The sequence below is a fragment of the Hippopotamus amphibius genome, chromosome 3, assembly GCF_030028045.1.
Source record: "Hippopotamus amphibius kiboko isolate mHipAmp2 chromosome 3, mHipAmp2.hap2, whole genome shotgun sequence".
NCBI classification, from domain to species: Eukaryota; Metazoa; Chordata; class Mammalia; order Artiodactyla; family Hippopotamidae; genus Hippopotamus; species Hippopotamus amphibius.
Genome location: NC_080188.1, coordinates 74,299,884 through 74,323,933, shown reverse-complemented (window position 1 = coordinate 74,323,933; position 24,050 = coordinate 74,299,884). Strand labels below are relative to the sequence as shown.

General features: G+C 36.9%; 1 protein-coding gene across 6 annotated transcripts in view; it reads left to right on the top strand.

Moving 5' to 3' along the window:
- The window catches only part of INPP4B (inositol polyphosphate-4-phosphatase type II B), a 746,563-nt gene that overhangs the window by 314,305 nt on the left and 408,208 nt on the right, over window positions 1–24,050 (top strand). Inside the window, exon 1 of one of the 6 annotated variants that reach the window (XM_057725720.1) lies at window positions 20,189–20,224. The exons of the other annotated variants lie outside the window; for them this stretch is intronic. The gene's annotated coding sequence lies outside the window, so the exon portion shown is untranslated. Of the gene's footprint in view, window positions 1–20,188; window positions 20,225–24,050 lie in introns of those variants that run through there. 6 annotated transcript variants of the gene reach the window in all.

Genomic DNA, 24,050 nt, shown 5'->3' with positions numbered 1-24,050 from the left:
ACTATAAACTTATTCTGGTGGAGGCTTTTTGGCACAACCTAATTTCATTGACCATGCTGAGACTGAGGAAAGAGTGCCCCTGGGATCCTAATTGTTTATAGCAGTGTTTCTCAACCATGCATCATTAACATTTGCACCAAGTTATTCTTTGTTTTGAGAGGCTGCCTTGTACATGTAAAATGATTAGCAGCATCCCTGACCTCTACCCATTAGATGCCAAAAGCAAACCTCCCTCCTTCCCCTCCTGCTTAATTGTGACAACCAAGGATGTCTTTGGACTTTACTGTCCCATGTTGGGCAAAATTGCTCTTGGTTAAGAATTACTGGTTGATAGGGTGAAGAAATTGTATTAAATATTTTACAGATCACAAACCATGGCCATCACGATGTTATGGCTGAAGCGCTTTACAGTGGTTGTCAAAGAACAGTTGCACTGGGTGAGGTTAAACAGGCAAGGAAGACTCCAATAAAGACCAATGCACAAGGAGAGAAACTGAACTCAACTCCACTGAAGTAAAAGGCTGGAGAGCATTTCAGCGCTGTGGTGAGCTAGTGGAAAAGCACTGGCGGACATTAGGGGGCAGGTGGCCCATGTGCCATTGATGAGGCCATCTGTGTTTACTAACTGATGCTTATGGAAGTTAGGCTTCTACCTTCCCACAGAGACTGAGTGATGGGGCCCTATCTTTCTTGATTACATTTCAAAAGGATGATCCCCAGGTCCTTGAAAAAGACACTCCTTGATTGTAAAACTGGCAAGAAGCTGGGAGAAGATTTACACATCAAAGGGGTAGAGAAAGAATTTACAATTACACATTTTCTAAAGTAAATACCCTAAGGAAGAACAGGTCAGGGCGTATCATCAGGAAGAAACTATCTGAAGTTTTCAGTCAAGCTGAGGACAACGTTAAGGCCATCTTGGTCAGGGTTTTGATAAGCTCGTACCCTTATGGTGCATCTAGAATGTGCCATTTTTAAGTCAGTGGCTGGGTTGGGATTTGTGCAGCCATCACACACTCCCAGTCAAGGACGTCTGTGGAAGGGTCTGGTGTCGGTGCCCTAGCCTGCTTCACTGCCCTCAGCCTACGCCTACCTCAGTTCCCATATCTTCATCTCACAGAACGGACAGCTCACAACCAGACTTCCATCAGCTCCGAGTTTAAGCTGCCAGTGCTCTCAGCAAATGATGATCATGGATTTTCCAAACTGAGATCCATTTTAAACAGCTCAAAATGTAGGTTAAAGGAACAAGGAAGGTGCTGTCTTCTTTATCTTTCATTCTCAAGGCCTGACAAATAGTAGGTGTCTAATAGTTGTTTGCTTTATGCACCAGTGACATCTGGGTCTCTATTTTCATGGATGTTTAGCTGTGTCAGAGTTATCTTGACTCTTCCCTGGGAAGTCCACAGGAAAGCAGACTGTGTCCTGATGCCTGGGGGATGATTTCTGGATTTGTCCTCAAGAGATATTGGGGCAGAGCAGATAGAGCATGATCCTGGATTCTGTGACTGATTGCAATGAACAGTTCATTCCACGGCAATTTAATCGGCTAGTACTGAGAATTTAGCATCAGCAAGATACTGTGCTAAGAACTGAGAAGAGAAAGACAGGACTCCATACCTGTTCTGAAGGAGCTCACTGTTTCAGAGGAGTCTGACTATACTTGTGGCTACAGCTGTATAATTGATTGGGTGTAAGGCTATGGGAACACAGGAAAAAATAATTAATTTATCTGGAGAAATTATGAAAGACATTATGGAAGCAAGGTCATGGAAGGTGAGACTAGAATGCTGGGCAGAATTTCAAGAGGGTAATGTATGTGAACAATGGCTGCCAAAGCAGAGGAGAGAAGCAATGGTTTCTTATGTCAGTAGTCAATAAGGGATAAATGGCCTTATTCCTTCTCCCACCATTGCCCTCCAGCAGACTTTGTTGGATCCCCTTCTTTGCTACTGGGGGATATCTCAGGATGGTCCCAGATCTTTCCAGAAATAATATTAGAACAATCATTGATTATTAGAACTGTCATTCTCTGCTATTAAAAATATAGTACAAAGGACTTGAATGGACATTTCTCAAAAGAAGACTTACTTACAACAGCCACCAGGTATATGAAAAAGTGTTAAACAACACTAGTCATCAGGAAAATGCAAATCAAAACCACAGTGAGGTATCACATTTGTAAGTATGGCAATTATCAAACATACAAAAAGTAATCGTTGTTGTAAGGATGTGGAGAAATAGGAACCCTTGTGCATTCTTGGTTGGAATGTAAATTGACATAGCAATGATGGAAAACAGAATGGATATTTCTCAAAATGTTAAAGATAGAGCTTCTTTTGATTCATCACTTCCACTTCTGCGTATATATTCAAAGTAATTAAAATCAGTTATCTTGAAAAAAAATATATAGTACAATCGCAGATCATAACTTTCACCTCTAATCCAACTTAAGGCATTGCTCTATCTTTCCAGCTCAGTCCTGACACAAGAGATCCCCAGACCAACAGTGAGGAAGGAGGGATGGATGAATTATCTATTTTTCTACTCTTCCTCCATTTTAATCTTACATTCTTTTTTTCCCCAAAGCTCTGCAGTCCATGGATCCTCCAGGGATGGGATGGGAGTAGGAAACAGAAGTAAAGGAACAAGTTCTCTGCTGCCTGGGCCTCGTAAGCTGGCACAGTGCCCTGTATTTCAGATGCCCAATCGCTAGCTCTTTCTGTAATGGGATGCTTCTTGAATATTAACTGAAAGTGGGGAGGTGAAAACTCCAGCCCTCTCCTTGGCTGACAAATTCCTTAAAAGTGCCATTACCTAATCAACTTTATATAGCCTGGTGATAGGGGACAAAGAAGGTAAGGCCATGTTTAGATTTATCTCAACACGTCTGGGTAGGAGTGTCTGGCACATCTATTTAGAATGTGTGAACATTTATCACCTGCTGTCCTCAATTTTAGGACCTCAGCCAAGACTCTAAGACAACTGAAACCTCCCATTAAATATCCTGCTACTTTTAAATTTGTAGAATATTTACTGTTTATGGAACATGTATACATTGATGGTAACAAGCTGCATGAGACAAGCCTGGGATTTGGAACTAGACGCATCTAACATTAAAACAAACTTTGGCATTCACTTAAACTACTGGAATACTAGTTCCTTTATCTGCAAAAGGGGGAGATCAGACATACTTTTCAGTATTACTGTGTGTAGCATAATGCCTGGCATGTAGTAGGATATCAAAAAAAAATGTGAGTCAACATCTTCTCTATTGGATCCTAACAGCAACTCTGAGTAGGTACTGCAAGAATTGTTTGGGAAACAAATAGAATGTCTGGGCATAGGAGAGTTACTGTACTTGGGCGAAAGACCAATTTTTGAGGGTCTTGAAGGTCATATTAGAAGGTTTTAAGTTTCCTTGTTACCCAATCAAAACTTAGGAAGGAGAATTTAAAATGTAGCAGCATGATTCCAAGTCACTTATACTTGAACCTCAAAACCATCTCTCTGTCCATCTCTCCTCCTTTTCTCCAACAAGAACACACAACTGGTCGATTTGCAGTAACTATAATAAAAATGATAATATTAATAACCAATATTTATTGAGCACTTCATGTGTATCAGGCACTGTGCTAAGCAGTTTAATTACATTGTTGCATTTTGTTTTCCCAACCTTATTTTATAGATGGGGAAATTTTGAGTTTGGAAAAGTGAACAATGCAGTGCAATGGAAGCCTCACTCTCTTTAATAGCCAAGTAATATTCCATTGCGTGATATATTATTGTCCATTCGGCCATTTCCCTATATGTGGGCATTCATTTAACAAGGCTTTGTTTTTGTTTCTGTGTATATTTTGGGTCAAAATGAACAGAAGAGCAATTATCATTCCGTACATAAGTGTTAATGACCTGGGGCTTTTATTCTGTGGAGTATATTCCCAGATGTGGGAAAAGTAAATGCATTTATAATTCTAGTAGAATTTTTACTTTCCAAAAAAGCTGTAACACTTTGTACTGCCAGAAACATAGTAGAGTGCCTTTTTCTCCCACACCCCTGCCATTACTTGGTGTTACAGCTTTTCTTTTTTTAATCTTTGGAAGACTGTTAGGTGTAAAGTGATATTTCATCGTGCTTTATTTGCATTTCTCTAACTATGGGTAGATTTAAACATTTTTCCTTTGTGAACTGAATTTTCATAGTCCTTTGCCCATCTTTCTATTTAGCTATTTCTCTTTTTCCTATTAATTTTAATACTTATAATATATTTGTAGATTATAGATAATTAACCTTTGATCTACCATTTGCCTAGCATTTGTCTAATGACTTGTTTTCCTCAGAAAAGGTTTCATATAGTCAGGTATAGTTTGTGGGATTCCAATTTTGTCTAAGTTTTTCTGCCCCTTGACCATATATGCTGTCACCTAATTTTTTTTTACAGTGAAGTTTATAATTAATCAGGAATTTGTTTTTTGCATATGCTATAAAATAGGGATAAACTGTTGCTCTTTTTTAGGTAGTTAATTGTCCCAATGTATTTATTTAATAATCTCTTCTTTCTCTACTAACCATGCATAGCAAGATCTGTTTCCAAGCTCTTTTTCACTTCATTGATCTGTTTATTTCTATACCAGTGAATACTGAATGTGGATACACTGACTTTATCAAAACTTCTTATGTACTTCCTCCTTGTTCTTCTATTACATGATTGTGTTAGCTGTTGTTAGACACCTATTCCATCTGTGGTTCCCAAATTATTTTATTAGATTCTATTTAAATTCCTGTTGGGATTCTATTTGTATGTGCTAATTCCATTAAATAGATCTGCTACTTTGGGGAAAAATTGTCATATTTATGATATTATGTCTTCCCACCCAAGGATCTTCATATTTGATTCAGATCTTGTTTAATAAGTTTTAATACAATTTTATGTTTTTCTTTGTATACCACATCTTATGCCATTTTTATTAATTTGCTCAGAATTTTGTAATGTTTATATGTATTATAAATGGTATACTTTCCCATTTTATTTTCAAGTTTATCACTGGAGAAGATAAAGGCTGAAGGCTGTTTTCTGTGTGTATTGTTTCAAACTACCCTACTGTGCTCCTCCATTATCATTAACCATGACCTTCACTTTCCCAGCACCTGTAATCAGGTGCATAAGACGTTAACTATTTCAGCCCACTCTCTACTCTTTGCTTGACTTACCTTCCCTCACCTTGAATTCTGATCTGGTTGTCTGGTTAGAGTATTTTTCTAAGTATTGTCTTCATGTATAGTATACGGGCGCTACTCTCTATATTATTGCTTGTTCTCAAATATTGTTTATTCACCCTGATGGGTGATGGATATCAGGGCTGGTGAAAGGATTCTAGTGTTGCCAGGCTTGTCTTTCAATTAGTTCTTTTTTTTTTTAATTTTATTTATTTATTTATTATTTTTGGGGGGTACACCAAGTTCAATCATCTGTTTTTTTTTTTATTTTTAATTATTTTTAATTTTGCTATTAATTTTTTTTGGGGGGGTACACCAGGTTCAATCATCTGTTTTTATACACATATCCCCGTATTACCTCCCTTCCTTGACTCCCCCTGCTCCAGTCCCCCCCACCCTCCCCGCTCCAGTCCTCTAAGGCATCTTCCATCCTCGAGTTGGACTCCCTTTGTTATACAACAACTTCCCACTGACTATTTTACAGTTGGTAGTATATATATGTCTGTGCTACTCTCTCGCTTCGTCTCAGTTTCCCCTTCACCCCCCGCCCCCTCCCATACCTCGAGTTCTCCAGTCCATTCTCTGTATCTGCATCCTTCTTCTTGTCACTGAGTTCATCAGTACCATTTTTAGATTCCGTATATGTGAGTTAGCATACAATATTTGTCCTTCTCTTTCTGACTTACTTCACTCTGTATGACAGATTGTAGTTCTATCCACCTCATTACATATAGCTCCATCTCATCCCTTTTTATAGCTGAGTAATATTCCATTGTGTATATATGCCACATCTTCTGTATCCATTCATTTGCTGATGGGCATTTAGGTTGCTTCCATGTCCTGGCTATTGTAAAGAGTGCTGCAATAAACATGATGGTACAAGTTTCTTTTGGGATTATGGTTTTCTTTGGGTATATGCCCAGGAGTGGGATTACTGGATCATATGGTAGTTCTAGTTGTAGTTTTTTAAGGAACCTCCAAATTGTTTTCCATAGTGGCTGTACCAACTTACAGTCCCACTAACAGTGCAGGAGAGTTCCCTTTTCTCCACACCCTCTCCAACATTTGTTGTTTCCAGATTTTGTGATGATGGCCATTCTGATTGGTGTGAGGTGATACCTCATTGTGGCTTTGACTTGCATTTCTCTGATGATGAGTGATGTTGAGCATCTTTTCATGTGTGTGTTGGCCATCTGTATGTCTTCTTTGGAGAAATGTCTATTTAGGTCTTCTGCCCATTTGTGGATTGGGTTATTTGCTTTTTTGGTATGAAGCTTCATGAACTGCTTGTATATTTTGGAGGTTAATCCTTTGTCCGTTGTTTCATAGGCAATTATTTTCTCCCATTCTGAGGCTTGCCTTTTAGTCTTGTTTATGGTTTCTTTTGCTGTGCAAAAGCTTTTAAGTTTCATGAGGTCCCATTTGTTTATTCTTGATTTTATTTCCATGATTCTAGGAGGTGGGTCAAAAAGGATCTTGCTTTGATGTATGTCATAGAGTGTTCTGCCTATGTTTTCCTCTAGGAGTTTTATAGTGTCTGGCCTTCCATGTAGGTCTTTAATCCATTTGGAGTTTATTTTTGTGTATGGTGTTAGGAAGTGTTCTAATTTCATTCTTTTACATGTTGCTGTCCAATTTTCCCAGCACCACTTATTGAAGAGGCTGTCTTTTTTCCATTGTATACTCGTGCCTCCTTTGTCAAAGATAAGGTGCCCATATGTGTTTGGGCTTACTTCTGAGTTCTCTATTCTATTCCATTGATCTTCCTTTCTATTTTTGTGCCAGTACCATACTGTCTTGATCACTATGGCCTTGTAGTATAGTTTGAAGTCAGGAAACCTGATTCCACCAACTCCATTTTTCCTTCTCAAGATTGCTTTGGCAATTTGGGGTCTTTTGCATTTCCATACAAATCGTAAGATTTCTTGCTCTAGTTCTGTGAAAAATGCCATTGGTCATTTGATCGGGATTGCATTGAATCTGTAAATTGCTTTGGGTAGTACAGACATTTTCACGATGTTGATTCTTCCAATCCAGGAACATTGTATGTCCCTCCATCTGTTTGTGTCGTCTTTGATTTCTTTCATCAATGTCTTAAAGTTTTCTGCATACAGATCTTTTGCCTCCTTAGGCAGGTTTATTCCTAGGTATTTTATTCTTTTTGTTGCAATGGTGAATGGGAGAGTTTCCTTAATTTCTCTTTCTGCTCTTCCGTTCTTCGTGTATAGGAATGCAAGAGATTTCTGTGCATTAATTTTGTATCCTGCTACTTTACTAAACTCATCAATTAGTGCTAGCAGTTTTCTGGTAGAGTCTTTAGGGTTTTCTATATATAATATCATATCATCTGCAAAGAGTGACAATTTGACTTCTTCTTTTCCAATTTGGATTCCTTTTATTTCTTTTTCTTCTCTGATTACTGTGGCTAAAACTTCCAAAACTATCTTGAATAATAGTGGTGAGAGTGGACACCCTTGTCTTGTTCCTGTTCTTAGAGGGAATTCTTCCAGGTTTTCCCCATTGAGAACAATGTTGGCTTTTGGTTTTTCATATATGGCTTTTATTATGTTGAGGTAATTTCCTTCTATGCCTATTTTCTGGAGAGCTTTGATCATAAATGGATGTTGAACTTTGTCAAAAGCTTTTTCTGCATCTATTGAAATGATCATATGGTTTTTATCCTTCAAGTTGTTGATATGATGGATCACGTTGATTGATTTGCGTATATTGAAGAATCCTTGCATCCCAAGGATAAACTCCACTTGATCATGGTGTATGATTTTTTTAATGTGCTGTTGGAGTCTGTTAGCTAGTATTTTGTTGAGGATTTTTGCATCTATATTCATCAGTGATATTGGTCTGTAGTTTTCTTTTTTTGTGACATCTTTGCCTGGTTTTGGTATCAGGGTGATGGTGGCCTCGTAGAATGAGTTTGGGAGCGTTCTGCCTTCTGCAATATTTTGGAAGAGTTTGAGAAGGATAGGTGTTAACTCTTCTCGAAATGTTTGATAGAATTCGCCCGTGAACCCATCTGGTCCTGGGCTTTTGTGTGTTGGGAGATTTTTAATCACTGCCTCAATTTCCGTACTTGTGATTGATCTGTTCATGGTTTCTATTTCTTCCTGGTTGAGTCTTGGAAGATTGTATTTTTCTAAGAATGTATCCATTTCTTCCAGGTTATCCAATTGATTGGCATATAGTTGCTTGTAGTAGTCTCTCATGATGTTTTGTATTTCTGAGGTGTCCGTTGTGACTTCTCCTTTTTCATTTCTAATTCTGTTGATTTGCATCTTCTCCCTTTTTTTCTTGATGAGTCTGGCTAATGGTTTATCAATTTTGTTAATCTTCTCAAAGAACCAGCTTATAGTTTTATTTGTTTTTCTTATGGTTTCTTTCCTTTCCTTTTCATTTATTTCTGCTCTGATCTTTATGATTTCTTTCCTTCTGCTCACTTTGGGGTTTCTTTGTTCTTCTTTCTCTAGTTGTTTGAGGTGTAAGGTTAGGTTGTTTATTCGATCATTTTCTTGTTTCTTAAGGTAGGACTGTATTGCTATAAACTTCCCTCTTAGAACTGCTTTTGCTGCGTCCCATAGGTTTTGGGTTGTTGTGTTTTTGTTGTCATTTGTTTCTAGATATTTTTTGATTTCCTCTTTGATTTCTGTAGTGATTCCTTGGTTGTTTAGGAGTGAATTGTTTAGCCTCCATGTGTTTGTATTTTTTGCAGTTTTTTTCCTGTAATTGATATCTAGTCTCATGGCGTTGTGGTCTGAGAAGATGCTTGATATGATTTCAATTTTCTTGAATTTGCTGAGGTTTGATTTGTGACCCAAGATGTGATCTATCCTGGAAAATGTTCCGTGTGCACTTGAGAAGAAAGTGCATTCTGTCGTTTTTGGATGGAATGTCCTATAAATATCAATGAAGTCGAGATGGTCTAATGTGTCATTTAAAGCTTGTGTGTCCGTATTTATTTTCTGTTTGGATGACCTGTCCATTGATGTAAGTGGGGTGTTCAAGTCTCCCATTATTATTGTGTTACTGTCGATGTCCCCTTTTATAGCTGTTAGCATTTGCCTTATGTATTGAGGTGCTCCTATATTGGGGGCATAGATATTTACCATTGTGATATGTTCTTGAATGGATCCCTTGATCATTATGTAGTGTCCTTCCTTGTCTCTTGTAATAGTCTTTACTTTCAAGTCTAATTTGTCTGATATGAGTATTGCTACTCCAGCTTTCTTTTGACTTCCATTTGCATGGAATATCTTTTTCCATCCGTTTCCTTTCAGTCTATATGTATCCCTTGGTCTGAAGTGGGTTTCTTGTAGGCAGCATATAGAGGGTCTTGTTTTTGTATCCATTCAGCCAGTCTGTGTCTTTTGGTTGGAGCATTTAATCCATTTACATTGAAAGTGATTATTGACATGTGTGTTCCAATTACCATTTTTTAAATTGTTTTGGGTTTGTATTTGTAGGTGTTTTCCTTTTCTTGTGTGTCCTACTTAGAGAAGTTCCTTTAGCACTTGTTGTAAGGCTGGTTTGGTGGTGCTGAATTCTCTTAACTTTTGCTTGTCTGGAAAGCTTTTGATTTCTCCCTCAAATCTGAATGAGATTCTTGCTGGGTAGAGTATTCTTGGCTGTAGGTTTCTCTCTTTCAGGACTTTCAGTATATCCTGCCATTCCCTTCTGGCCAGCAGAGTGTCTGTAGAGAGGTCAGCTGTTATCCTGATGGGTTTTCCCTTATATGTTGTTTGTTGCTTTTCTCTTGCTGCTTTTAATATTTTTTCTTTGTGTTTAATTGTCATTCGTTTGATTAATATGTGTCTTGGTGTATTTCTCCTTGGGTTTATTCTGTATGGGACTCTCTGTGCTTCTTGGATTTGGTGAATTATTTCCTTTCCCATGTTGGGGAAGTTTTCCACTATAACCTCTTCAAATATTTTCTCAGACCCTTTCTTGTTTTCTTCTTCTTCTGGGATGCCTATAATTCGAATGTTGGTACGTTTAAGGTTATCACTGAGGTCTCTGAGGCTGTCTTCTAATCTTTTTATTCTTTTTTCTTTTTCCTGCTCTGTGGCGTTTATTTCCCCCATTCTATCTTCCAACTCACTTATTTGTTCTTCTGCCTCAGTCATTCTGCTGGTTATAGCATCTAGAGTATTTTTAATTTCAGTTATTTTGTTATCCATTGCTGTTTGTTTTTCTGAGTTCTTATGAACTGTTTCTTGTACTTTCTCTATTTTGTTATCGAGATTTTGTATCATTTTGACTATCATGACTCTAAATTCTTTTTCAGGCATTTTTCCTATTTCCTCCTCATTAATTGGTCTTGTGGGTTTTTTTCCTGCCTCTTTGCCTGCATGGTGTTTCTTTGTTTCCTCATGGTTGTCCAGACTTTTGGGGTTGCTTGTCCTGGCGATAGAGGTGTTTATAGAAGACTGTCCAAGCCTCAGACTAATGTCCAAGTATTGGATTAAACGAATGTTAAGTCTAGGAAACACATACATGTATAAGACACACAATTACTGAATCCATTAGGCATAAGGCTCTAGAAAGACCTGACAGAACCCTAGTGTGCTATCAGATATTCAAAGAGAAACCCAACAGAAATTGACAACTGAAACAGAACAAATCAGAGACAAAAGCAAAAGCAAACAAATAAACAAATAACACCTTACACATACAAACATCAATCCAGGGAGATTTTGTAAGCTAGGATCAAATATAGAAAAGAGCCAGAGTACCACCAGAGAGAATGGAGATTCTCAGAATGTAATTAGACAACTGTACTAAGAACTAAGATAAAGACAAAAGCCTAATATTAAATACCAAGGCAGTGCATCATCTGGAGAATAGAGCAAGGAGTCTGAGCAGACCGATAGTGTTGCTTATAAGTATGTTAAGATAAAATAAACTTAAAATGGCTGGAAGAAAGGGGAACAGAAGAGCGTACTGTGATTGGAAATATGCAAATAAAAAGAAAAGAATAGAAATGTATAACAGATAGGGATGAAAGGAAAGTATGAGAGATATATTGTCCATACTACCAAAAACTTAGCTAGATATAGAAGTATATAAAAAGGCAAAAAAAAAAAAAAAAGAATAAAAAATATCATTAAAAAATTATGTTATAAAACTTGTAGATCCCTTAGGGCTAAGATCGTATTTAATAAAGAAAAAAAAAAAAAGAGAGAGAAAAAGAAAAAGAAAAAAAATCCAGAACTGATCCCAGAATGGACCAGTTCAATAGGTATTGATACTATTATTTCTGTTTCCTTAGCGTCTCAGCTGTAAGTGTCCTTCTCCTTGCCTTGGGTTTTTTTGCATTATTCTGTGACCAGCAGAGGTTCCTTTATTGTTGGTCTGTAAGCGTCGCTGTGTGGGGAGGGAGAGGGTACAATAGTGGCTCCTTCCCCTGGGAGTGAGTGAGCAGTGGCACACTGTTGTTTCAGTTGGGCTTGGAGGTGCCTGTTGCAGAGGGACGCCGGTGGCTCAGGCGTAAACAGAAAGTCTTAGAGTTGGGCCTCTCTCGGGTTTTTTTGTTGTTGTTGCTGTTGTTGTTTTTTTTTTTTTTCTCTTGGTAGCCTCCCTGCTGCTGGCATTGCAAGGGGTTTTAATCTAGCCCCGCCCGAGCGCCTGAGGGTGCTTGTTATCCTTGAGCGCCTTAGGTGGCCCACGGGCGTCTCTCCACTGCCTGTTGCAGAGGAGCCGAAAGAGAGAGAGAGGCTACACGCGCGGCTCCTGCCCCCCGCCCGTGAGCCTGCAGCCTCCAGCCGCCAGCATGGCCGGGCAGCTCTCAGGGACGGGCACTCCTCTCCACGGACCTCCTCCCTCCTGTCCTCTCGGTCCGTCACCCTACCGGCAACAATGTTTCTCACCCTGAACCAGCTCTCCGGTTCCCACGCTCCCGCTCCCGGACCCTCCGTTCAGCCGCGGATCGATGTCTCAGTCCGGGAACGCTGAGCTGCGCTGCGGACCCTCCGTATGTTTCTCACTCCCTCCCGTCTGCCACAGCTCCGCCGCTTCACCCTCTTTGAGCCGTCGTAGATGCCTCCCTACAGGCTGTGTCGGGCTCCCCGCAGTCCTTTCTGGTGTCCGAGGCCGTCTGCTGGTGTTCAGCTGGTTCTCTGTGGGAATGACTGCGTCCTTCCGTGCATTCCCAATGCATCTGTGGAGAGGGATGCACTCCACGTCTCTCTACTTCGCCGCCATCTTTTTCCCCCAATCATCTGTTTTTATACACATATCCCCCTATTCCCTCCCTCCCTCGACTCCCCCCCCACCCTCCCTCGAGTCCCCCCGACCCTCCCCGTCCCAGTCCTCTAAGGCATTTTTCAATTAGTTCTAAAGTTGTTTTCACTGTCTAATAGTTACCTGGGCTTCCTTTGAGAAATAATCTCATACTGGACTGGTTTTCTTTTCTCTTAGGTGACTTGTTCCTTGTTGTTTTAAGCTCACACATTACTTTGTTTGTTTTCAGACTTCTGAAATTTTAATTGCATAGGCCTAGGAATATATCTCTTCTTAGCAATGAAGTCTGGAACTTGATGAGTCATTTTAAATGTCCATTTAAATTATTCTTCACCTCAGAAAACTTCTCTTTTACTATAGTTCAGTTATCACTCTGCCTTCCTATGTTCTTTTTCTCTTTCTCAAATTTCTATTAGCTGAATATTAGGTTGTATCTATCCTCCAAATCTCTTATCTCTTATTTTTTCCCTCATATTTTCCATCTCAATTTTTTTTTTCTTTTTTGCTTTGAATTTTCTAATGCAACTCTTGATCTTCCAAGCTACAGTTTTGGTTCCTGCTGGTGATAATACACTCTTTCATTTCGTTTAATGAAATCTTTTGTTTGGAAATCAAGTTTATTAACTGTGTGTATGTGTGCACATGCACACACACATACACACGCATAGGCATGCCTGAGCTTAATTAAATTTTATTCAAATATCCATTTGTCTTCTCCAGAAGTTCTAATTTTCTGAACAGGTTTTCTAATTACTTTAACTTTCCTCTTGTCTCTGGCTTCCTATTTCCTAGAGTGGGGTGTAAGTTTCCTTCATTGTATCATTGTGGCTTAGAAGGTGAAAGGCATTGCAGTTTCTACATCTCTGTGTCTGCAACATAGGAGCTGGCAGTTATCAGTACCCAGATGAGCTATTAGAATTTAGCAGGCAGGTTGGTCAATGTGATTAGGCCATTTGTGTTTACTAATTGGTGCTTGTCTAAGTTACCCCTTACACATACTGGGAAATAGGATCACTATATATATTTTATTGTGGAAAAAAAAAACTCTAAAAAACATAACATGAGATTATGAAATTTCACATTTCTTACTATTAGGTATGGTGTTAGCTGTAGGCTTTTTGTACATGTTCTTTATCAAGTTGAGAAAGTTTCCCTGTATTCTAATTTTCTGAAAGTTTTTGTCATGAATGAAAGTTGAATTTTGTCAAATGGTTTTTCTGCAGCAGTTGATATGATGATGTAATTTTTCTTTAGCCAGTTGATGTGATAGATTCTCTTAATTGATTTTTGAACTTTGAACCAGTCTTATATATCTGGGATATGAATTCAATTTGCTAATATTTTGTTGAGGATTTTACCGTCTATTTTCATGAGAGAGATTGGTCTAGTTTTCTTTTTTTGTAATGTCTTTGTCTGTTTTGGATATTAGAGTAATTCTGGCCTCAGGAAGAGTCAGGAAGTATTCCCTCTGCTTCTGTTCTTTAAAAGAGATTGTAGGAAATTAGTATAATTTATTTCATTTATTTATTTTATTTATTTATTGGCTGCGTTGGGTCTTCGTTGCTGCACACGGGCTTTCTCTAGTTGCTGCGAGCGGGAGCTACTCTTCATTGTGGTGCGCAGGCTCCTCATTGTAGTGGCTTCTCTTGTTGTGGTTCACGGGCTCTAGAGCACAGGCTCAATAGTTGTGGCTCACGGGCTTAGTTGCTCCATGGCATGTGGAATCTTCCCGGAGCAGAGCTCGAACCTGTGTCCCCTGCATTGGCAGGCAGATTCTTTACTACTGTGCCACCTAGGAAGCCCTGGAAATTAGTATAATTTCTTCTTCAAATGTTTGGTAGAATTCACCACTGAGCCATTATTATTATTATTATTATTATTATTATTATTATTATTTTGCTTTCTGTTTTGGAAAGTTTTAATTATTGACTCAATGTCTTTAAAAGGTATGGGCTTATTCAGATGGTCTTATTTCTTCTGGGAACTATCTTTCTTGAGGCTTATATTTCAAAGGGAAGACTCCTGGATCCTTGAGAAAGACATTTTTGGGGTTGTAAAATTGGCCAGAGTCTGGGAGAAGATTTATATATCAAAGAAGTAGAGGAATAATTTACAACTGCAAGAATTTACAATTATTATTGCTCCTTGAAAAGCTATTCATTCTCAAGTCTCTCTGTAATCTTCCAGCCTCAAGGTCAGGGAGACTCAATCTGCCTGATATACTTTCTCCTCCCCCAAGTGTAGGAGACACCAAAGTTTGTTAAAGTCCTCTTTCTCAGGAGTACGTATGGTTTTAAGTACCAAGTTTGTCTCCAAAAACACAGCTTATTAGGTGCTGCTCTTGGGCTTCAGTGAAGTTTTCAGAATCTTGCTAAACGTTATCCTTTAGGGAAGAAAGCTCATGCATGTTCTCCCATGCACGGCCTCCCTAGCTTCTCAGAGTGCGAGCTATTTGTTTGACTCAGAATTCACGAAAACCTTAGAGCTTGACGTGGAGGGAAAGGCAGCTCCTGAGTTTATTTTACTAATTTCCAGAATCCCGTCTGCTTCTCAAAGAAGTAATATTTTCTCAGACTGCAGAGAGGCACACTGGGTGAAGCTTGGGGCCAGGTAGGGGACTTGGTCTTTTGACTCCCATTAGTGATGATGGGGTTTTTGCCAGATTGCAGGGTTGGCATAGGAGGAAAGAAATAAAGGTAGGGGATAGATATAGATGATATAGATATAGATATAGGTATATGGTGAATTTATATATATAAATTATATATATATATATTACTCTTTCAAGGCATAATAGAATTTAAATGATTTCTTAACAGCCTGCAGGTTTGTTGTTGTTTTTTTTTTAATTGGGGTATAGTTGCTTTACAATGTTGCATTAGTTTCTGCTGTATAGCAAAGTAAATCAGCTATACATGTACATATATCCCTTCTTTTTTGGTCTTTTTTAATTGGTTAAAGGGAAGAATACTTGGAGGATTGTTGAATTGGTAATTGGTATCTTTCAGCAATTACAACCCCTGAGGGACGATGGATAACAACATTCTCAGGATAGTTGATTCCATGGGCTGCCTGAACAGTCACACATTCAGTTTCCCAGTGAAAACAGTTCCTATTCCTATGCAGTAAGTCTCAGACAAAAGATAGCTTGTAAATAAAATCACTAAAAAAGAAGCCAAATTATCTTATAACCTAAGTAACATAATGCAATCTTGGTTGGCTTTAGTGAGTCTGTCCAATAAAACAGACTATAGGTATCGATGCATTTAGATCAGCACAATTAAAACCTGTTCTAAATTTTATTTTACATTAACTTTAAACCATTGTGTTTCCTGATTAAGCCTCCTTTTAACCAAGTGGCGGATGCTAACAGTATCTCCTTGTTCTCAGGTATTTGGTTATTGTTAGTTTGTATGGTTGAGGCCTCTATTAAATATTTTTCTCTTGCTGAATGCTCGGTTGTTGGCTTCTTGATAAGTTAAGTAAACAACCAGAGCTTTTCTCAGTGGTATTAAACCTCAGTGCTAGCTCCCTAGATAGGTTGAATGGCTTTTATGGAATAGATATTTTTTCTTTATCCTCAGAGAGCCAAGGCAGATCACAGGAAGAAAAGAACGGCTTCTGCATTATGCAACTACAAAAATGCTGATAACCAGTCCTTACAGGGAGAAAAGTCTTTCTGAATAACTTTTCAAGATGCTTTGTACATTTTGGAAAATTGCTTTCCTCTCTTAAAACCTGAGACTAGATATTTACAAAGACACACAGATTTGCCTTTAGGTTGCTTTTTCTGTATTTGATCATTCTAACTCATGTGGTTTTGTCTTCCAATAATACATAGTGAAGATTATCTTCTAATCTCAACCAGAGTGTTTCAAATGATTTTTTCTTTAAGCAAGACTTTTTCAATAGGTAGATTCATTGTATTGACAGTTGGCTTTCTCACAAAGTCACAGCCATCTTCAACTTTTAAGGTAGTTATAATTCTTTCAGTTAATTTCTTTGTCACATGGCTTTGCAGGAAGTGAGCTACCTGTTAGAAGAATGATGTGATTGGTAAAGCCTGGTAGATCTGAATTCTGGTCAGACATTGCTTGGGTTGGCATTTTTGGATACTGACGTATTCCCCTGATGAAATCACCCAAGAAAAGTTAATATAAAGATAAAGAGTAAGCTGCAAGATAGAAATAAAATGGTTATATCATGATTTTGAGTCCCTTTAAAGCTCTTAAAAAGAACTAACATATATATGCATAATATGTCTTTTGACTGCAGTTTTGTCTTTTCGTTTGCAAATACCTTTATCATTTTCTGTGCCAGTAAATGTGATCTGTGCCTTATTTGGCAAGTAACTTCAAGTAATCATCCACTTCAGCTCATTTTGAAATGTTTTTTTCATTTTCTCTACCTGTTTCCTGTGGGTGGTGAGTGGACACATATTAGTAGAGGTAAGCTTTTGCATCCTTCTATCCAGCACATAGTATGCTGTAGGCTTTTAGTGCAATGACTGAAGTCAGTGATATACTTGTAGGAGAAGATAAAGTCTATTGTTGGAAAAATCTGTTGTTTCAAGATAATGTTGAAAAACTCAATGAAATTGAAAGCAAACCAAGAATTTAGACATGGTTTTACTTCTGTAAGTACAGCTCTGTTTGTGAATATAATTATTTATAACTTTGACTCTTTGGTTTATTTATCCTGTGTTTAGCCAATAAGGCATTTGCTTAAAATATAGTCAGAGATTAAACAGTATGACACATTTTTTAAAAATTTAAAGCCAATTTAAAAGTGTTGGAGCTTATTAGTCTCTTCTGTATAAATTTGCGATTTTTTATCATTAACAGATATAGCCTTGATTCTTTATTGTACTTTTTAAAAATGTAAACTCTCCAGAAGACAGTGTTACAAACACATTAGACTGGAAGTTGATTTAACTGAATATCAAGATAAATATAATTTGGGCATATTGCATTGCTTATTGTTTGGCATTATGTGATTCTAACAGTTATAGTTAGGATAGGAGCATTGGAGTTCAACATTGCTTATTCATCGCCTAGTATTAGTAACAACCGGGGTAATGGAATGTGACATGGCTAATAAAGTATCAGTTAAAAAGGCCTCTTTTAGATAGGCATGCTGGAGAAACATGGGAGCCAAAAACATTCATATGTGGTATTTTGTGGAAAGCCAACATAAGGCAAAAACAAAACAAAAACCTAAAATTAAAACAAACAGACAAAAAAAAAGCTTTACCTTCTTAATTATAGATCACTGATTTTACTGTGATTATATAGCTGTAAACATTTTAAAATACAGACATCCCTTGTTCTTTTTTTTTTCTTCCTTCCTTCCTCCATCCCTCCCTCTTTCTATCTTTCTTTCTTTCTTTCTTTCTTCCTTTCTTCCTTTCTTTCTTTTTTGCTATTTACTCTTTTGTAATTCTATCTTCCCAAGGAATAACAGTGAAGCTAGACTGTTCCTAATTTGTTATATAAATACCAGTCTCGAAGTGATATTTTACATCATTATATTGAATATTGACAGGTAATCTGTTGATAAGGAATTTATTGTTGTAATAAAATTAAGGCTTAATTATATACTCTAATGAACTGAAGCAGACATATGAATAATTCAAAGTGTGAGTAATCCAAAAGCATTTACGCATTATATTTGGTGTAGTTGAAATTAAAACAAAAAGAACAGAATACATGGGAATACATTGGCTGCACATATGATGGTTAACATTTTTATTATATAAAAGATTTATCTAAAACAATAGGAAAATCAGTGCCTTAATAAAAATATGGTAAAAGGTCTTAGAGAAAATGACAATTAAAAATATAGGGGCTTCCTAGGTGGCGCAGTGGTTAAGAATCTGCCTGCCAATGCAGAGGTCGCGGGTTCGATCCCAGCTCCAGGAAGATCCCACATGCCGCGGAGCAACTAAGCCTGTGTGCCAAAAATAAAAAATAAATAAAAATATACAAATGGAAACTCTTATACACTAATGATGGAAATATAAATAGGAACAGCCACTTTGGAAATCTAAAAATGAGTGCGTGTCGTGGGAGGGAGGGGATATGGGAATATGTGTATAAATACAGCTGATTCACTTTGATGTACCTCAAAAACTGGTACAAGAGTGTAAAGCAATTATATTCCAATAGAGAGCTAAAAAAGAAAAAAGAGTGCATGTGTACCCAGGACCCAGCAGTTGTATTACTATATGCCTACCAAACATGTATTTATATATTCACAAAAAGACATTTACAAGAATTTTCAAAGCCAGAAAGTAGAAATTTCTCTAATACCCATTAATGGTAGAATGCATAAATAAATTTTGCTGTAATCATGCAATGGAATAATCTACAGCAATGAGAATAAGCATGAAAGGGAATGATGAAAATCTGAAAAGAATAATATTGAGTAAAATTAGACAAAAATAAATAATATATATTAAATAATTCTATTTATATAAAGTATAAAACTGGCAAAACTGGACTGCTGCTTTGAAGTAGAATGTAGTAAGCCACCTGAGGCCCACAAAACTGCTGACAGAATTAGAAAAGCTAGATACATTATAAGAATCACATTTTCAAAGATACCTGAAAGCTCTGGAATCAGTGGACACTGGATGTGCTGAAAGTCCAGAGAGGGGAAAACATTTCCGACGTGAGCTGAAGACAGCGGCTGCTTACCACATTTTCCCACGTGGTCTGGAGGCTGAGGAGCAGAGATTGGCCCAAGAGAAGCACTGCTCCCATGAAGTCCTAATGGTCCCTCAGCATCAAAGTAACAAAATTAGAGAAATGAGGGGCTTCACACATAGCTGGTTTATTATGCGGTAGATTTTGAAGCTTTTCATGAAAATTAAAGCAACTAGACCAAAAGCCTTAGAAAGGCAGAGTGAAATTACTCTCACCTCAAAATCATGATTCAAAAGAGCTGGAAACCCTGGCGGTAAAATGATGATGGGGACTTGAGAGTGAAGAGAACCTTTTTCTCTGTGCATAGCTCAGAAGTTGGGAGTATGTGGAGACAGAGAATCCAGGATCGCCTCAGGCAGAGGGCGGCTACTGGAGGCCAGAGAAACCAGGGGAAACTTTTGCTTATTTTGGCCAAGTTTAGCAGAACTTGGTACTCTGCCTTTTCAAAGATTAATACTAAGTTTATATTATCTCAAATTTGCATCGTTATGAAACAAAATATTTAGTGTGTATAAGTATGTAGAGAAACTGGTATTCTATTGTGTTACTAGTGGCTCTATACATTGATGCAGTTGTTATAGACATAATTATATGTATATGTACACACACACACACACACGTATATGATTTTACAAGTTTACCCTCCTTTTGTTCTCAAAATAGAGTTGAAGATACTACCTTTTCAGTATTTTCAAGAACCAGAAATATTTCCCTCCCCCTTGGCCAATTTCTGGGAATCAATGTCAAGGAAATATTACTAAAGTTTTTAAGAAATACATTTATAATTTTATCTATGATAGACAAAGGTATTTAACTAGCATATATTAGTTAACAAAAGCTTTTTAATTTGAAGTACTGCATTGGAACTTTGTAGAATATTAGTCATTAAGATGCTTATGATATAAAACTTCTTCCATCCATAACAGATTAGCTAGTTTTCAACTTACCCTCCCGATGGAAACAACTATCAACCTGAACAAAATAGAGTAAACAACTGTCGACTGTGGCATTAAGCAACATTCCAAGAATTTGATCCTCGTTAAAATGTGTGAGGCTCACTTCATGTTCTTTTGATGTTTCTGACTTGGAGCAGAGAGTGGAGATCTAACACAGAAAAGAAGGCAAAGATGGAGTTTGGGACTGAAGTATCTGATTCAAAGATGGAGAGAGATTTCATGGGGGCCAAGGAGTAGGCTGGAGATGTCAGAAACTGTGCAGTGTTAGAGGAAATGATTGTCCAGTTGTCCAGAGTAAAATAGTTGATGAAAAAATACCTCAACCAATTGAAATCCCAGAGAGGTCATGCTTTGCAGGTAAAGACCATCCCATAGACTAAGGCCACATCCTAGGTCTAAAGACAAAATAAAGTAAATCTTTCATAACAAAGAATAAAGAACAAGTTTGATGGGATTGAGAAGATCATCCAGTAATTTGTCTGCCTGTCAAAACTAAACTCAATATTATTTAAAGGAAAACAACCTACTTAAGACTCCTTTCATTGTAAGATGTACAATGTCTAGCATAAAATAAAACAAAATGAGCATTGCTGGTCATGTGAAGAAGGAAGAAAATGTGTCCAGAACCAATAGAAAAAGTACTTAACTGACACAGAAACCTATATGACCAAGATGTTGAAAATACAATACTAAAATTATGTGTTATAGCAGTCTCTTTATAGTAACTATTTAAAATACCTATCATAAGTATGTTCAAGAGTTTAAGGAAATCATAGAAAAAAATCTGTGAACAGACAGAGATTCTCAACAGTGAATTGGAAGCTAAAAAATTTGTATTGAAATTCTAGAACTGAAAAGCACAAAATCTGAATTTTAAATACATTACTGGATGGGGTGAACAGTAGGTGAAAACTGCAGAAGAAAGGGTGAGGGAGACCAACAGAAATTACCCAATTTAAAGAACAAAGAAACAAGTGTTGTTGTTTTTGCTGTTTTGTTTTAAATAATCACATCACAGTTACATGAGAAGTGATGTCAAAAAGTGTAGTATGTGAAAATAGAGTCCCAGAAAAAGAGGAGAAAGGGATGGGGCAATAAGTGTCTGAATAAATAACGGGCAAAAAACTTCCAAAATTTGCTGAAAATAACACAACTAACATAAAAAATCAATAACTCCAGAAAACCACAAGTGGGATGAATGCAAAATAAATTACCATTAGTCATATCATAGTTACACTGCTGAAAAACAAAGATAAAGAAAGAAGATTGATGAGACTTCCTTGGCAGTCCAGTGGTTAAGACTCCACACTTCCAATGACGAGGACACAGGTTTGATCCCTGGTTGGGGAATTAAGATCCCACATGCCGAATGGCCCATCCGGAAAAAAAAAAAAAAAAAATGGAGAGCAGCCAGAGAAAAAGTGCACATTACACATGGGAGAACCGTGACACAAATTATGGATGATTTTTTAAATCAGAAACAACGGCAGCTAGAAAACAACAGAACAATATCTTTAAAATTCTACAAAGAAAACAAAAACTCAGACCCGATAAATATATGCAAGAAACTGAGGGTGAAATCACATTTTCCAGTTTAAGAGAATTCTTGGTGTGAGGAATTGCACTTTAAGAAAAATTAAAGTAGGTTCTGCCCGCTGAAGGGGAGTGATACCAGGTAGGGAACTGTATCAACAGGAAAGAATGAAGGGCACTAGAAATCATGAATGTGTCAGTAAATATGAAAGCCTCTTATATTTTTATTATTTTCTTTAACTGAGAACTGACTATTTAGAACAAAAAGAATATTGTCTGTGGAGTTTATAAGATATGCCAACAATAGCACAGAGAAGTGAGGGCAGATGGGATCATGCTGTTTTAAGGTTCTTGCATGTTACCTTAAGCGATACAATAATAATTAGAAGTAGAGCATGATTAAGGATATAAAATGCAATATTGAGGGCTATCAGTAACAAATTATACAGAAAGGTTTAAAATTAATAAAAAGGCCAGAGAAGAAACAAAATAAATGTTATCTACAAGAGATGAACCCTTATTTTAAAGACACCTACATATGTTGTGGTAAAAGATGGGAAAATGTGTAACGTGCGAACAGTAACTGAAATTAGAAAGCTGATGTAACTATATTTTGATCAGACAAAGTAAATATCAAGAATAGGATTGTTACTTGAAAAAGAGAAATATTTCATAATGATAAAGGGTCAATATATCAGGTGACATAACTATCCTACATGTGTATGCACCTGTAGCAGAATTTAAAATACCCAAAGCACAGATTGGAATAACTAAAGGGAGGATACACAAATGCTCATAGTTAGTATTTTTAACAGCCCCCCTCCCGCCCCCAGCAATTGATAGACCAAAACAAAATCAGTAAGTCTATTAAAAACTTGAAAACACCATCTATCAAATTGATCTAATTTATATTCGTAGAATACCTTTCTCAACATTTGCAGAAAACACACTTCTCCAATACTTACGGAGCACTTTCCAAAATGGACCATGTGCTAAACCATAAAAGAAGTTTCAACAGCTTTCAAAAGATTGACATTTTACAGAGTAATTTCTCTAAGCACAATATGTAGAGTAGAATTAAATTAAAAAAAAAAAGAAAGTTATCTGGAAACTGACCAGATATTTGAGAGCTAAGTAACTCATGGGTCAAAGAAGTGACTCATGGGTCAAAGAAGAATTTCCAGGGAAAATTAGAAAATACTTTAATTTAAATAGAAATAAAAACACAGCACATTAAATTTGTGAGATGCAGCTAGATCAGTGTTTGGAAACAAATGAACACTTTTAAATGCTTATATGAGAAAAGAGGAAACACTTAAAATCAGTGACCTAAGTTTTCACATTAAGAAACTAGAAAAGGGAGAGAAAATTAAAACCAAAGTTGAAGAAAGAAAATAATAAACACAAGACAGAAAACCAATGAAATGGAAAAAAGACAAAATGTTAGAAGGTTAGAAGTTGGTTTTTTCAAAAGATTCATCAAGTCAATAAACCCTTAGCAGGACTGATCAAGAAAAGAGAAAGTATAAATTACCAATACTGGATTTGAAAGAGAGGCTAATGGGACATATCCTAAAGATATTAAGACAAATATAAAGGGATATGAAAAATGAACCACTTTAGGCCAATAAATTATACAATTTTTTGTTGAAATGAAGAATTTCCTTAAAAATCACAGCCTATCAAAACTGACACAAGAAAAAATAAAAGATATGAGCAGTCTCGTATTTGATAAACAAATTACATTTATAATTCAAGACTTTCCCATAGAGAAAATTCCAGGCCAATGTGGCTTCACTGATGAAATCGATCACATATTTAAGGAGGAGAAACTTCCAATGTTTTACAAACTTTCATAAAATATAAGAGGAATGAGCACTTCACAACCCACTTTATGACATCATGATTCCAAACCTAGAGATGTTAGAAGAAAATATATTCCATTATCCCTCATGAACAGCGATGAGAAATTCTTAACAAATATTGGCAAAGCAATTCCATTATATATAAAAAGGGTAATTTGTTATGAGCATTTGGAGCTTATCCCAGGAATACAAGATTGGTTTAACATTCAAGAATTACTCTTGTATCGTACCACATTAGCAGAAGAAAGGAAGAAATTATATGAACAACTCAATGGATACAGAATAAACATTTGAAAAATTCAATACTGACTCATGGTAAAAAATGCAGCAAACGTCATTCTTAGATAATGGTGAGATTCTGAATGCTTTCCACCTAAGATCAAGAATAAGCAAAGTATCTGATACTATTCTACATTGTACTGGAGGTCCTAGTCAATATGAACAGACAAGAAAAGATATAAAAGTCATAACAATTCAAATGAATAGTTAAAACTGCCTTTTTTTTTTTACAGAAGATATA